Raw genomic sequence first — 15,039 nt, 5'->3', positions numbered from 1 at the left:
GTCTTTGTGTGGTTTTCCAGGTCATCAGATTTGAAAGACAATGCCAGACATGATCCCATTGGTATTCTTCACTTTCAATCTTGGATTCTTCACTTTCAGTCTGGGAATTCATCACTTTCAGTCTTCGAATTCTTCACTTTCAGTCTTTAGATGAAGTCATCACCCTAATGGCAGAAAAAGTGTGATAAAAATATTGCTACAAGTGTGTGAATCAGTTCTGTACCCCTCTCCCACTCCCCATTTCAGAAATAATTTCTGTCACTAGCTTACTAAGCGTGTGTAGCATCTTGTGTTATGTTCTATCAATCAAGTGTGAAGATGAGTCATATTGAGCAGAACGAACCTCTAATGTGTGACTTTGAATCTGACTTTGAACCATAGTCATGCTAGAGGATAGTCATGCTAGAGGATCCCTTTCTGAGTATTAAAATTTTAAGTAATGTGTAAACTAAATACTAGTTTTGAAAATGTATGCCATATGATGTATTTTTGTTTAAAAATCCTGCCAGCCACAGTCCATACATTTATACTTACCAGCTGATGTTGTCTTTAAAAACCAGGTGGCAAAGACTCGCTACAGGACCCAATGACCAGAGCATCACCTATATTAATAAATGAAAAAATTGTTATCATTTGATGAACAATCCTAACATGTTTGCACAATTCTCTACTTGTCATTTCCCTAGAATTCACATCTATTGACAATACTCCAATCTAACTTCTATTATTTACCGTCTGAAGTGGCGGTTGATGATGTCTGCACTGACATTGAGCCCCTCGTCCCGGAATGGCCCCTCTAGAACTGGATCGTCCTCCTCATCTTGGAGGAGGTGTCGGGGCGCCTGGACGGCCTGCAGCATCCCAGCCCGCTGTGCAATATTATGCAGGACGCTACAGGCTATAACGATCTTAGCCACCTTCTGAGGGCTGTACTGGAGGGCTCCTCCCGACCTGTCAAGGCACCGGAATCTTATTTTGAGGAGCCCAAACATTCTCTTGACCACAGCCCTAGTTCTCTTGTGCGCCCTATTGTAGCGCTCCTGAGCCTCATCAGTAGGATTACGTAAGGGCATAATGAGCCAAGGCCGGCTCATGTAACCAGAATCACCTATAAATTATGAACAGAACAAAATTAAAATTTAATACACAAAAATTTAAGTATATTAAAGAAATATTTTTGTGTACACGATAATCCAATAACACATGTTTAAATAAAATTAAAAAAAAAAAATAGTTCAATCTTATTCTCTATCTGAGCATTTCAGCTAAGACATGCTACATATGCGTATTTCGCATAAACCAGACCTTTGCTAAAATACAAACTAAATGGTTAAATTGCATTTTCTATCTGCCCATTTAAGGTAAAACATGCTCCATATCTGCTTTGAGCTAAAACTAGACATTTGCGGAAAGAGACAATGACATGGTTAAATTGCATTTGCTATCTGAGCATTTCAGCTAAGACATGCTACATATGCGTATTTCGCATAAACCAGACCTTTGCTAAAATACAAACTAAATGGTTAAATTGCATTTTCTATCTGCCCATTTAAGCTAAAACATGCTCCATATCTGCTTTGAGCTAAAACTAGACATTTGCGGAAAGAGACAATGACATGGTTAAATTGCATTTGCTATCTGAGCATTTCAGCTAAGACATGCTACATATGCGTATTTCGCATAAACCAGACCTATGCTAAAATACAAACTAAATGGTTAAATTGCATTTTCTATCTGCCCATTTAAGCTAAAACATGCTCCATATCTGCTTTGAGCTTAAACTAGACATTTGCGGAAAGAGAAATAAATGGTTAAATTGCATCCTATAGCTGCACATTACACTAACAGTTTAAGACTACAGTGGCAATTGTCTAACTAATTAACCATGTTGTGCACAAATACTCACCAACGAGATACCCAGGGGGCATTTGTCTTTCCTCAAACTGCCGCTACACGGAGGACAGAGAGAGAATGCGGGCATCATGACAAGCCCCCCCAAAATTCGCACACACCTGCATAATCCTCATACGTGCGTCACAAACATACTGCACGTTGAGGCATGAAAATGTTTGCGATTTCGGAAGGGCAAGTCATCAGCTGGAGCACGCAGCCCAATGTGGGTACAATCAATTGCTCCCAAGACATTGGGCAATTCAGCAATAGCAAAGAATTCCCGCTTCAGGCGCCTCCAATCACCATCATTCTGTGGGAATCCTATGTAATACTTACTGACACGTACCATGGCGTCCAGAAAGTTATCAAACACCCCAGAGAATGTACCTTGAGACAGGCCATGCATGTACATCTCTCCTGATTGAAAACTCCCGGAGGCCAGGACGTATAGACAACTTAGCATCTTAGTGATGCCAGGGACAGCAGTCCTTATTCTTATACGTGGCTCCAGATGAGGTCTAAGAACATCTTAAAGGCCAATGAGCTGTTCGCGATTGAGCCGATACTTGTCATAAACCTCGAAGTCGCTCATGTTTTCCAAGGTGGGTCTTACCCTGTAGACACGAGGACCAAACGAGCCCTTTGTCTCTCTTGGAGACGCCGAGCCCGCCTGATTCTATCAACCGCTACTTGGGCAACAGCACCAGCAGCAGCGTCTACAAAATCGTCATCCATATTTGCCAAGCTTAGCAGCACGAAGCCAAACAGCAGAGCAAACACAGCGCAAGGAGTAACAAGGTATGCAAAAACACAGAAGCGAATTGATACAATGTCGATCACCATGGACGCTTTGGCCATGTTGTTTGTGGGATTTATAGTGCAATTAGTCCAATGGTAGTGAGTTTGTAATGATTGCTGATTGTATTCACTTGTTTGTATGTGAGTGGCGCAAATGCTTTCAAAGTGGGCGGTTTTTTAGGTGTTTGCTGAAATGTTGTTTTCCCCCAATGAATCTCAATGTGAAAGTGTAAAATATCACACATACAGTGCATGTTTGTAATGTTTGTTCATATGCGTAATAAATATTTATTAAACGCGATGTTATAGTAAAAAGCACACGTCCAGGCTAACATGAATGAAAGTGCATAGTTGTGTATAATGTGTGCATAGAATGTGATCGATCAATGTTGCTGCAATATTGTTTGTAAACGATAAAGTAACAGCTGCCATCTGTAGTATTGTATATATAAGTGATTAGCGAGATGTCAATATTGTACGCTTCTCTTTAAAATTGCACTAATACTGAGGAACTTCCGGCTGTCATCTGTAGTATTGTATATATAAGTGATTGGCGAGATGTAAATATTGTACGCGTCCGATTAAAATCGCACTAATACTGAGGAACTTCCGGCTGTCATCTGTAGTATTGTTTATATAAGTGATTAGCGAGATGTCAATATTGTACGCGTCCCATTAAAATCGCACTAATACTGAAGAACTTGCGGCTGTCATCTGTAGTATTATATATATAAGTGATTGGCGAGATGTCAATATTGTATGCGTCCCATTAAAATCGCACTAATACTGAAGAACTTCCATCTGTCATCTGTAGCATTGTATATATAAGTGATTGGCGAGATGTCAATATTGTACGCGTCCCATTAAAATCACACTAATAATTCTGAACTTCCGGCTGTCATCTGTAGTATTATATATAAGTGATTTGCGAGCTGACAATATTTAGTACGCATCCGTTTAAAATCGCCATAATAATGATGTTCCAAACTGTTGTTTACGTATATGTTGTATTGTATTATTGAGTGGTAAAGTTCTGAAAAGGGCGGTACAGTCGTAAAGCTGTAATGTGTATGGTTGAATCTTCTAATGACGTCATCATATTATTAACCTGCCTGTGTAGTTCTGAAATCCTCATTGTGTTGTAGTATTGTACTACATTGTTATTGTGTGCTGATTAAAATATAAATGTGTGCTTTGTGTTTGCGTGATGCGTGTTATGTACATCTACATATATATTGTGATTGTGTCCCACATATGCTGACTTCTCTAAAGCGGTCTCGCATTGTTGTTCCTTCCCATAAAGTGACAGCTGTAATCTGTTGTAATGATGTTCTTATTGTACGTAATTCCTAATGGTATATTGTGATCTAATCATGATGTTAAAAGTACAGTAAAATCCCTATTTTCTGTTTCGTGATTCCTAGAGAGAATGTAATGTGTTTTCCCCCCATCATTTGAATGCACATGTATGAGTGAATGATAAAAGTAAAGTATGTGCATCCATGACTGATCATGTGTTAAGCCTATGTAGATATGCTGTTGCTGCAAGCATATGAGTTGAATAAATGAAATGCAATAATAAAGGTAAACGAGAGGTGTTTCCAATTGTCTACTGTTTGTGATTCCTGAAATGTTTCAATTATTTTTGTGTCCGTTTAAATTTGATGTAATTGTTGAAAATGTTTGTTACTAGTGATGTTGATTTGTAGTTGATGTAATGTAAAAGTATCATACAATTTAATGTTGTTGTGAATTTCCCATAAGTAAACTCCATAAGTCCACCATAGGGAAATAGCCATTTCTTGATCTATTTGTCATAGCTGGGTCTAACGCAGAAAAGCATGAGTTATTTTCTGAATTCTAGCGCTGGTATTTAGAGTTTTTTTGTCTACGCTTTTTGCGTGCGTTAGGGAAATCTGTCTGTCGCATGCACGAGCACGTCTTCCCCATAGAAGTCAATGGAGGCTCAAAATTTGTGTGTAAATAATATCCAAGACTGGTTTTGAGCGTAAAGTGAGTGAAGTCATGGTCTTGTGTGAAAAAGTAGCTAAATCGTGCTCATTTCGTAATAAAATAATTCTTTGTGTATGTAATGTGGTGTATATTGTTTGTATGCATCGATGAGTGTATGTTTGTGATAATATTATTATTTAGATGTAGCTATATGAGTGTCTTTTCCCGTCTGTCAATGTAAGTCAATGGCAAAATGGATTTGTGTTGGGTTTTTTTCTAACACCCGAGATCTCGAAACTTTGATCTTTTCTATTTTGATGAGAAAATATGACATCTGAAAAATAAATATAGTGTAGTGTTTGTATGAGTGTAAGTGTACTTTGTGTAATATTTGTTTTGTGATTCGTGGATGTTTATTTTGTCGGTATGTTTACTCCTGGGTCTGAGCTGTCGGTAGAGATTTCTGCGTTCGGATATTTTTGAGTGTCGGTAAGTGAACTCTAAATACCAGCGGGTGGTAAAAACCAGCGTTAGAAGCCCTATACGCTGGTTTTGACGGCTAACGCAAAACTCTAAATCTAGGCGTAAGATAGCTACAATATAACTAATAGTTACATTGTAGCTAGCTTAGGATTTATTTATTTTTTACAGGCAAGTTTGTATTTATTTTAACTAGGTAGAATAGTTAGTAAATAGTTATTAACTATTTAATAGCTACCTAGTTAAAATAAAGACAAATTAACCTGTAAAATAAAACCTAACCTAAGTTACTCTAACACCTAACACTACACTATAATTAAATTAATTCCCTAAATTAACTACAATTAAATACAATTATCTAAAGTACGAAAAAAGACAAACACTAAATTACAGAAATAATAAAATAATTACAAGTTTTTTAAACTAATTACACCTAATCTAATCCTCCTAATAAAATAAAAAAGCCCCCCAAAATAATAAAAAGTCCTACCCTATACTAAATTACAAATATCCCTCAAAGGGCCTTTTGCGGGGCAGTAATCAGCTCTTTTACCTGTAAAAAAAAGCACAATACCCCCCCCAACATTAAAACCCACCACCCACACACCCAACCCTACTCTAAAACCCACCCAATCCCCCCTTAATAAAACACTAACCCCTTGAAGCTCACCCTACCTTGAGAAGTCTTCACCCAACCGGCCCAAAGTCCTCAACGAAGACGGGCGAAGTGGTCCTCCAGACGGACAGAAGTCTTCATCCAAGCCGAGCAGAAGAGGTCCTCCAGACAGGCAGAAGTCTTCATCCAGGCGGCATCTTCTATCTTCATCCATCCGGCGCCGAGCGGGTCCATCTTCAAGACATCCGACGCGGAGCATTCTCTTCGTTCTTCATCCGACGACTGAATGAAGGTTCCTTTAAATAACGTCATCCAAGATGGCATCCCTTTAATTCCGATTGGCTGATAGAATTCTATCAGCCAATCGGAATTAAGGTAGAAAAAATCCTATTGGCTGATGCAATCAGCCAATAGGATTGAAGTTCAATCCTATTGTCTGATTGGAACAGCCAATAGGATTGAGGTCGCATTCTATTGACTGTTCCAATCAGCCAATAGGATTGAAGTTCATCCATTACTTTCAATGGATATTGCAACTGTGCTAAACAGTGCTAATATCACAATTTGAAAGTTATGAATTGCTAACCATCGCCTTCAGCAAGTCAATCAATTGTTGGTGGTGTGCATATATATGTGTATATTTTTATATAAATGTGTGCAATATGTAAAATAACTAATATCACTAATTTTTGGATGAAATGTGATTGCGATTTTAATTTTCAATTTAAAAAATATCTTTTTTAAACATATTTTTGGCATTAAAAATATATTTAATGGTTCAAAACATCGGCTTTTCCCTTTGCTATTTGCACTGCAGACTGAATAGGCCAGGGAAAATAGCCTCGACACCTTGTTTGTGCACACCTCAGGACTAAAGCAACAAACCATGTGGCAAGTAAAAAGGGTGTCAGTAGCGTTATGAGTCCGATGTGACACCACCTGGTCCGCCCCCCTGGAGGATTGATCAGTGCTGCTGCTGGGCTGGACTGTAGAGTTTCTGTGACTGACATGACATGTTAAGGAAGCCGTTTCAGACTGTTTTCTTTCATACACGCGGTGAGAGTCCACGATTCTTTACTCATGGAATTACTTCTCTACCGCTAGGAGAAGGCAAAGATTCCCAAACCCCAAGTGCTCTATAAAACCCCTTCCACCTCACACATACCTCAGGCTAAACGTATAGCCAAGTAGATTACAAGTGGAGTGCTTATTTACCGAGCACCATAAACAGGCAAATTTGCCTGTATATACACATATTAACACATAAATATAATGTATATATTCATAGTGATATTTGCTGTCCATTGTTGCGATACTTACCCTCTGTAAATTCAGTTGCAGGGACTCATCTTCTGCCTCCCTTTACAGATTGACATTATACTCCTTTTTCCATTACCTCTGCTGTTACTTTTCAGTATTGGTTTGGCTGTCTACTATTGGCTTGTTAGTAGACGAGTGTCTCTGGGTAAGCATGTTTTTGTTCTTTATATAGACACTCATATAGCTTTATTATGCACTTTTATGTTAAAGGTTCATTTGTATATGTTTTTATATATAGGGCCCTGGGACAGATTCTCACTATTCCCCTTGCTTTTGAGCTTATGCTTATGGACTTCACAGCCTAGGTATAGGATCCCTCATGTAATGACTCATGGACTCTAACAATCTTATGAAAGAAAACAAATTAATGTTTACTTGATAAATTAATTTATTTAATGATAGTGAGGTCCACGAGGCCCACTTCACTTGCCCTTTTTTATCTTTCCTACTTTTCTAATTTTCTCTTTTCTCTTGCCCATATTTTTGACTGAGGAATTATGGGAAAGTAGGAGGGATTAAAAGCAATGGTATGTTGAGTGCTTTTCCTCCTCCTAGTGGACTGGACTTTATTCCCAAATGTGATGGACCATGAACTCTTAACATTATGAAAGATATGAATTTATCAGATAAATATACATTTTCTTTTTATAATAGGTTGATAAACTAAAGGGAGCTGCTGAGGAAGCAATAAAATCACAGAAAGAAACTGAAATTCGTTGTCAACATAAGATTGCCGAAATGGTTGCATTGATGGAAAAACATAAGGTAAATGCTAATATTAGGTTCTACTTTTTAAAGCCATGCTAAATATTTATATCAGTGTAACAACTTTTTATTCCTTAAAGGAAAATGAAATACTGTGAGATGGTAATATAAAATGATAAATCGTGTAAGTATATATATATATATATATATATATATCAAAATAACAATAGTATTGCATTGAGCAATGATACTTTTTTCTTGGACTAACTATACATTGTTAAGATGACAAGTTTTCGGAAGAGTGTCTTCCTTTTTCCAAGTCTGAAGCAATGCTGACCAATTTGATGGAATTTACAGATTATGGGGCCTATTTATCAAAGGTCTTGCCGACCTGATCCGACAGTGCGGATCAGGTCCGCAAGACCTCGCTGAATGCAGAGAGCAATACGCTCTCCTTATTCAGCATTGCACCAGCAGCTCACAAGAGCTGCTGGTGCAACGCTGCCCCCTGCAGACTCGCGGCCAATGAGCCGCCAGCAGGGAGGTGTCAATCAACCCGATCGTACTCGATCAGGTTGAATTGTAGCGATTCCTGTCTGCCTGCTCAGAGCAGGTGGACAGGGTTATGGAGCAGCGGTCTTTAGACCGCTGATGCATAACTGCTGTTTCTGGCGAGTCTAAAGACTCGCCAGAAACACAGGCCCACAAGCTCTGTTTGGAGCTGGATAAATGGGCCCCATAATCTTAAAACACAGGCTAAAAAGACAAAGTGTTACAGAGGTCTGAATGCAGGGGGAGGAGGGGGTGTCATCACAATCATGATGGGGGTTTAGGAGACAGGCAGTGCCAGTAAAAGATAACAGGCAGGGGAAATATATGGTTATACACAAAGCATATACTAACATAAAGTTATATATCAACATAGAATCAATATGAATAAAGATGGGAAATTAGGTATCCAGGGGAATATAAGATAGTCAAAAAAGGAGAAAGGAAAGAAAGAAAAAAGGGAATAATAATAATGACAAAAGTGTGGACATAGGCTTACCTGCGTACCTATGCATAGGGAGTGTGGAATACACAATGTAATTGACTTCGGTATATGAAAGAACATTACAACATTTTTTGATAATGGGTTGAGAAACCAGAGTCCACATTTAGTCCAGAATTTAGCAAGTTGAAGTGCATTATGATTTTAATTTCAAAGATTTTTCTTTCCATGGTGTTTTTGAAGTTGCCTCTGAAAATCTTGATTTTGAGGTTTTGGATGGAGTAGTTAGGTTGGGTGAAATGGTGACCAACAGGGGTACAGTATTTTGTTTCACAGTGGTTTTTGATTGAGTTTCTGTGTAAGTTCATCCGAAGGTGCAGTTTTTGGCTTGTTTCTCTAATATAACATCCTACTTCACATGCAGTGCAATGTATCATGTATACCACATTTGCAGATATACAAGAATATGCCCCTTTGATGTTATAGGATTTACTCTTGTGATTAGCTGTGCTGCTTTCACAAATGTGTTGACATAGTTTGCAGAGAGCATTTGATTCTGGGTGTTCTTTTTATCAAGGAGTAGCTTTCTGTGGACCAGTTTCTGTTTTAGGTTGGGTGGTTGTCTGAGTGCTAGGATAGTGGGTTTTGAAAAGATTTTTTTGAGTGTGGGATCCTCTAAGAGTAGTGGCTGTAAATCTTTTATGATTTTTCATATTTCTTCTACAGCAGGGTTATATTTGACAACTAGTGGGATACGCAATATGTTATTCTTCTCCCTGTATTGTAGCAAGTGTTCACATGGGGTATTAAGGGCAGAGTTAATTTGTTTGTTTATAACCCTTGTTTTGTAACCTTTTTCTCTGAATTATTGGGACAGTGTGATGAGGTGTTTGTCAAGTCTGAGCAAATTCTGTAATATCTGACTGTAGATTATGGATTTTTTAATGTGATTGGGGTGGGAGCTGGAGCTGCATCTATCTGTTGGTTTCCTGTATACAGATGAGTGTAATTTGCTATTTGTGATGGATATTGTTGTATCCAGGAAGCTGACACATTCTCTAGAAAAGTCAATTTTAAGCTTGATTGATGCATGAAATTGATTAAATGATTTATGAAAATGTTCTAGTTGTTTGTTTCCTTCTGTCCATATGATGAAAATATCATCTATGTAGCGAAAGTATTTGAAGGGTTTGTGAGGGTGAGTAGCTAGGAATCTCTGTTCTAAATCATCCATGAAGAGGTTTGCACACTGTGGTGCCATTTTGGTGCCCATGGCTGTTCCCATGGTTTGTAAATAGATGGAGTTATTGAAGATGAAATAATTGTGGGTGAGTATAAATTCTGTAAATTTACTGAATGTAGAAGCACTATATGTCTGGTTATATATATATATATATATATATATGTATATATATAGAGAGAGAGAGAGAGAGGGGGGGGGGGGGGATAAGGGATGTGTATCAAGTGCTGTCTAGGACATAAAAATGTCCAAACAAATTGGTGTGTATAGTATTATGGTAACCTTAAGCTGCTATAATCTAAATGTTATACTTGGTGCCACTAGCAAATATGGTAATTTGAATGTGAGTGAAGGGAAAAGAGGGAGCGCTATAGGAACCAAACTGGTTATTATTATTATTATTATTATTATTATTATTATTATTATTATTATTAAAGGGTCGTATAGTTTGTGGTCATTAAAATGTTTTAATAATAATGTGGTCAAAATAGAGGGTAGAAGACCACTTATATATGTGTGTTTGAGAGATAAATTCAATAAAAAAATAAAATAAAAAAAACCCTGATAAAAAAGTGGGTGTGATCAAATAAAATTCTATTGTTTATATAATTGTATTATTTTATTAAAAACCCAGTGGGTAAATGGTTATCACTGGAGCCAATAGTAAATTGAGGTCCAAAAATAAGGCAATAATATATGAAAAGATTTTAAACCAAAAAAAGAATAAATGTGGGCGAGTGTAGGACTCACTGTACACTTGCCGTGGTCACTGTTTGTTGAAAACGGCACATGTGTAATGAGTTCAAACAGTTAAAAGTGAAAAGTTTATTATGTGGGATAAAAAACAAAAAACTTAGACATAAAATTCATAATAAAAAGCAAGCGATTATTTTGGGTCTGGACTTACTGACATAGTCTAACTTGTGTAAAGTATGAAAAGTCAGATCCCAGACTGAAGAAAAAAAACGAGATAATAATAATACAATAAAGAGATAAAATTCACAAAAAAGTGGGTATAAAAAATACAAGTGGAGTATTCACATCAATTTAAAATTGCTAGTATTGTCTAAGTACTAGGACTTAAAAACAGGTGGAGCCTAATACAAATACCTGATTTTATATAGATATAAGAGTTTCCTAAAACATTGGTGTCTCTTCTATTGTGGTAAATAGCGTAAAATTCACCAGGGCGCAACAATGATTATATATATATATATATATATATATATATATATATTATGTGTAATAAAAACAGTATAAAATAAATGATTCTAGGATGGTGGAATCTAAAATAATACTTAATGCCTAAAAAGGTGTATCACTTACATGTGTATCTGAAAAGTGGTGGTGTATAAAATGGAAAAGCCAAAAACACACCGGCGTTTGTGGTTTCGGTGAAACCGGAAATGGATCCAATGCAAAAACCGGAAGTGACGTCACTTTTTATCGTGATAACTTAAGCATTTCGTTGGTCCTATGCCCCCTTCGTCAGAGAATGGATCCACTTCCATCCTGGCTCTCCTTTTATTTTTGGAGACGGGAAGTGCTTCCATTTTGATTGTAGGCTATTTTTCAATTACAATTTGTAATTATTTCGCTAAAATTGTGATGTTTAAAAACTTATATTTTAAATTATGTGTTTGGAAACAAATGATGTTTCCATTTTGATTGTGGGCTATTTTTCCAATTTTAATTTGTAATACTTCGCTAAAATCATGATGCTTTTAAAGCATAAAAGCTTAAATTATGTGTTTGGAAACAATTGGGGCGCGATCCGATATCGATCGCAGTTTGCGGCGCAAGCGAGGGAACCGGCGTCGCCCGCAGTTTCAGCTCGCAACTCGAGCCATCCCATATAGGTCGCCGTCAGATGCTAACGTGCCGTAAGTCTCACAAACCAGCGATGTCCAGAAATCTGCGTAAGTACAAATTTCTGGCGTCGCCAGTGACTTGCGCCACGTTAGAATCTGCCGGCGCCTATAAAACCTGACTAAAGTCTAAAACACCCGCACTGTCTAACACGCCTCCCTAACATAGCCCGCACTGTCTAACCCTCTATCCGCTATCCCCCCTCACTAGCCTAACAATAAAAAAGCTATTAACCCCTAAACCGCCGCTCCCGTACCCCGCCGCCAGCTATATTATATCTATAACCCCCTAAAGTGAGCCCCTAACACCGCCGCCATCTATATTAAAATTATTAACCCCTAATGTAAGCCCCTTACACCGCCGCCATCTCTATTAAAATGATTAACCCCTAATTTAATCTACCTACCCCGCCGCCAGCTATATTATCTATATTAACCCTAAGTATATTATAGTTAATATAGTTATTACAGATATATATTAACTATATTAACCCTAATTATATTAGGGTTAATATAGTTACTATAGTATTTATATTAACTATATTAACTCTATCTAACACTAACACCCCCTAACTATATTTATATTAAATTAATCTAATTAATTTATAAACTAAAATATTCCTATTTAAATCTAAATACTTACCTATAAAATAAACCCTAAGATAGCTACAATATAATTAATAATTACATTGTAGCTATGTTAGGGTTAATATTTATTTTACAGGTAAATTGTTAATTATTTTAACTAGGTATAATAGATATTAAATAGTTATTAACTATTTAATATCTACCTAGTTAAAATAATTACCCAATTACCTGTAAAATAAATCCTAACCTAAGTTATAAATACACCTACACTATCAATAAATTAAATAAAGTACAAACATCTATCTAAAAATACAATTAAATTAACTAAACTAAATTACAAAAAAAAACAAACACTAAATTACAAAAAATAAAAAAAGATTACAAGATTTTTAAGCTAATTACACCTATTCTAAGCCCCCTAATAAAATAATAAACCCCCAAAATAAAAACAATTCCCTGCCCTATTCTAAATTAAACATATTTCAAAGCTCTTTACCTTACCAGCCCTTAAAAGGGCCTTTTGTGGGGCATGCCCCAAAGAATTCAGCTCTTTTGCATTCAACAAATACAATACCCCCCCCCCCCCCATTACAACCCACCACCCACATACCCCTATTCTAAACCCACCCAAACCCCCCTTAAAAAAGCCTAACACTACCCCCCTGAAGATCTCCCTACCTTGTCTTCACCACACCGGGCCGAACTCCTGATCCGATCCGGGCGATGTCGTCCTCCAAGCGGCAAAGAAGAATTCTTCCTCCGGCGATGTCATCCTCCAAGCGGCAAAGAAGAATTCTTCCTCCGGCGACGTCTTCCTCCAAGCGGCAGCAAAGTCTTCATTCTTCCGGCGGCATCTTCAATCTTCTTTCTTCGCTCCGCCGCCGCGGAGCATCCATCCCGGCCGACTGCTAAACTTGGAATGAGGTACCTTTAAATGACGTCATCCAAGATGGCGTCCGCCGAATTCCGATTGGCTGATAGGATTCTATCAGCCAATCGGAATTAAGTTAAAAAAAATCTGATTGGCTGATTGAATCAGCCAATCAGATTCAAGTTCAATCCGATTGGCTGATCCAATCAGCCAATCAGATTGAGCTCGCATTCTATTGGCTGTTCCGATCAGCCAATAGAATGCGAGCTCAATCTGATTGGCTGATTAGATCAGCCAATCGGATTGAACTTGAATCTGATTGGCTGATTCAATCAGCCAATCAGATTTTTTTAACTTAATTCCGATTGGCTGATAGAATCCTATCAGCCAATCGGAATTCGGCGGACGCCATCTTGGATGACGTCATTTAAAGGTACCTCATTCCAAGTTTAGCAGTCGGCCGGGATGGATGCTCCGCGGCGGAGGAGCGAAGAAAGAAGATTGAAGATGCCGCCGGAAGAATGAAGACTTTGCTGCCGCTTGGAGGAAGACGTCGCCGGAGGAAGAATTCTTCTTTGCCGCTTGGAGGATGACATCGCCGGAGGAAGAATTCTTCTTTGCCGCTTGGAGGACGACATCGCCCGGATCGGATCAGGAGTTCGGCCCGGTGTGGTGAAGACAAGGTAGGGAGATCTTCAGGGGGGTAGTGTTAGGCTTTTTTAAGGGGGGTTTGGGTGGGTTTAGAATAGGGGTATGTGGGTGGTGGGTTGTAATGGGGGGGGGGGGGGTATTGTATTTGTTGAATGCAAAAGAGCTGAATTCTTTGGGGCATGCCCCACAAAAGGCCCTTTTAAGGGCTGGTAAGGTAAAGAGCTTTGAAATATGTTTAATTTAGAATAGGGCAGGGAATTGTTTTTATTTTGGGGGTTTATTATTTTATTAGGGGGCTTAGAATAGGTGTAATTAGCTTAAAAATCTTGTAATCTTTTTTTTATTTTTTGTAATTTAGTGTTTGTTTTTTTTTGTAATTTAGTTTAGTTAATTTAATTGTATTTTTAGATAGATGTTTGTACTTTATTTAATTTATTGATAGTGTAGGTGTATTTATAACTTAGGTTAGGATTTATTTTACAGGTAATTGGGTAATTATTTTAACTAGGTAGATATTAAATAGTTAATAACTATTTAATATCTATTATACCTAGTTAAAATAATTAACAATTTACCTGTAAAATAAATATTAACCCTAACATAGCTACAATGTAATTATTAATTATATTGTAGCTATCTTAGGGATTATTTTATAGGTAAGTATTTAGATTTAAATAGGAATATTTTAGTTTATAAATTAATTAGATTAATTTAATATAAATATAGTTAGGGGTGTTAGTGTTAGATAGAGTTAATATAGTTAATATAAATACTATAGTAACTATATTAACCCTAATATAATTAGGGTTAATATAGTTAATATATATAATGTAATAACTATATTAACTATAATATACTTAGGGTTAATATAGATAATATAGCTGGCGGCGGGGTAGGTAGATTAAATTAGGGGTTAATCATTTTAATAGAGATGGCGGCGGGTGTAAGGGGCTTACATTAGGGGTTAATAATATTAATATAGCTGGCGGCGGTATAGGGGGATTAGATTAGGGGTTAATAATTTTTATATAGGTGGCGGCGGTGTAAGGGGTCAGATTAGGGGAT

The sequence above is a fragment of the Bombina bombina genome, chromosome 3 (genome assembly GCF_027579735.1).
Source record: "Bombina bombina isolate aBomBom1 chromosome 3, aBomBom1.pri, whole genome shotgun sequence".
Lineage (NCBI taxonomy): Eukaryota > Metazoa > Chordata > Amphibia > Anura > Bombinatoridae > Bombina > Bombina bombina.
The sequence above is the reverse complement of the archived record's forward strand: the minus strand, read 5'-3'. Positions refer to the sequence as shown.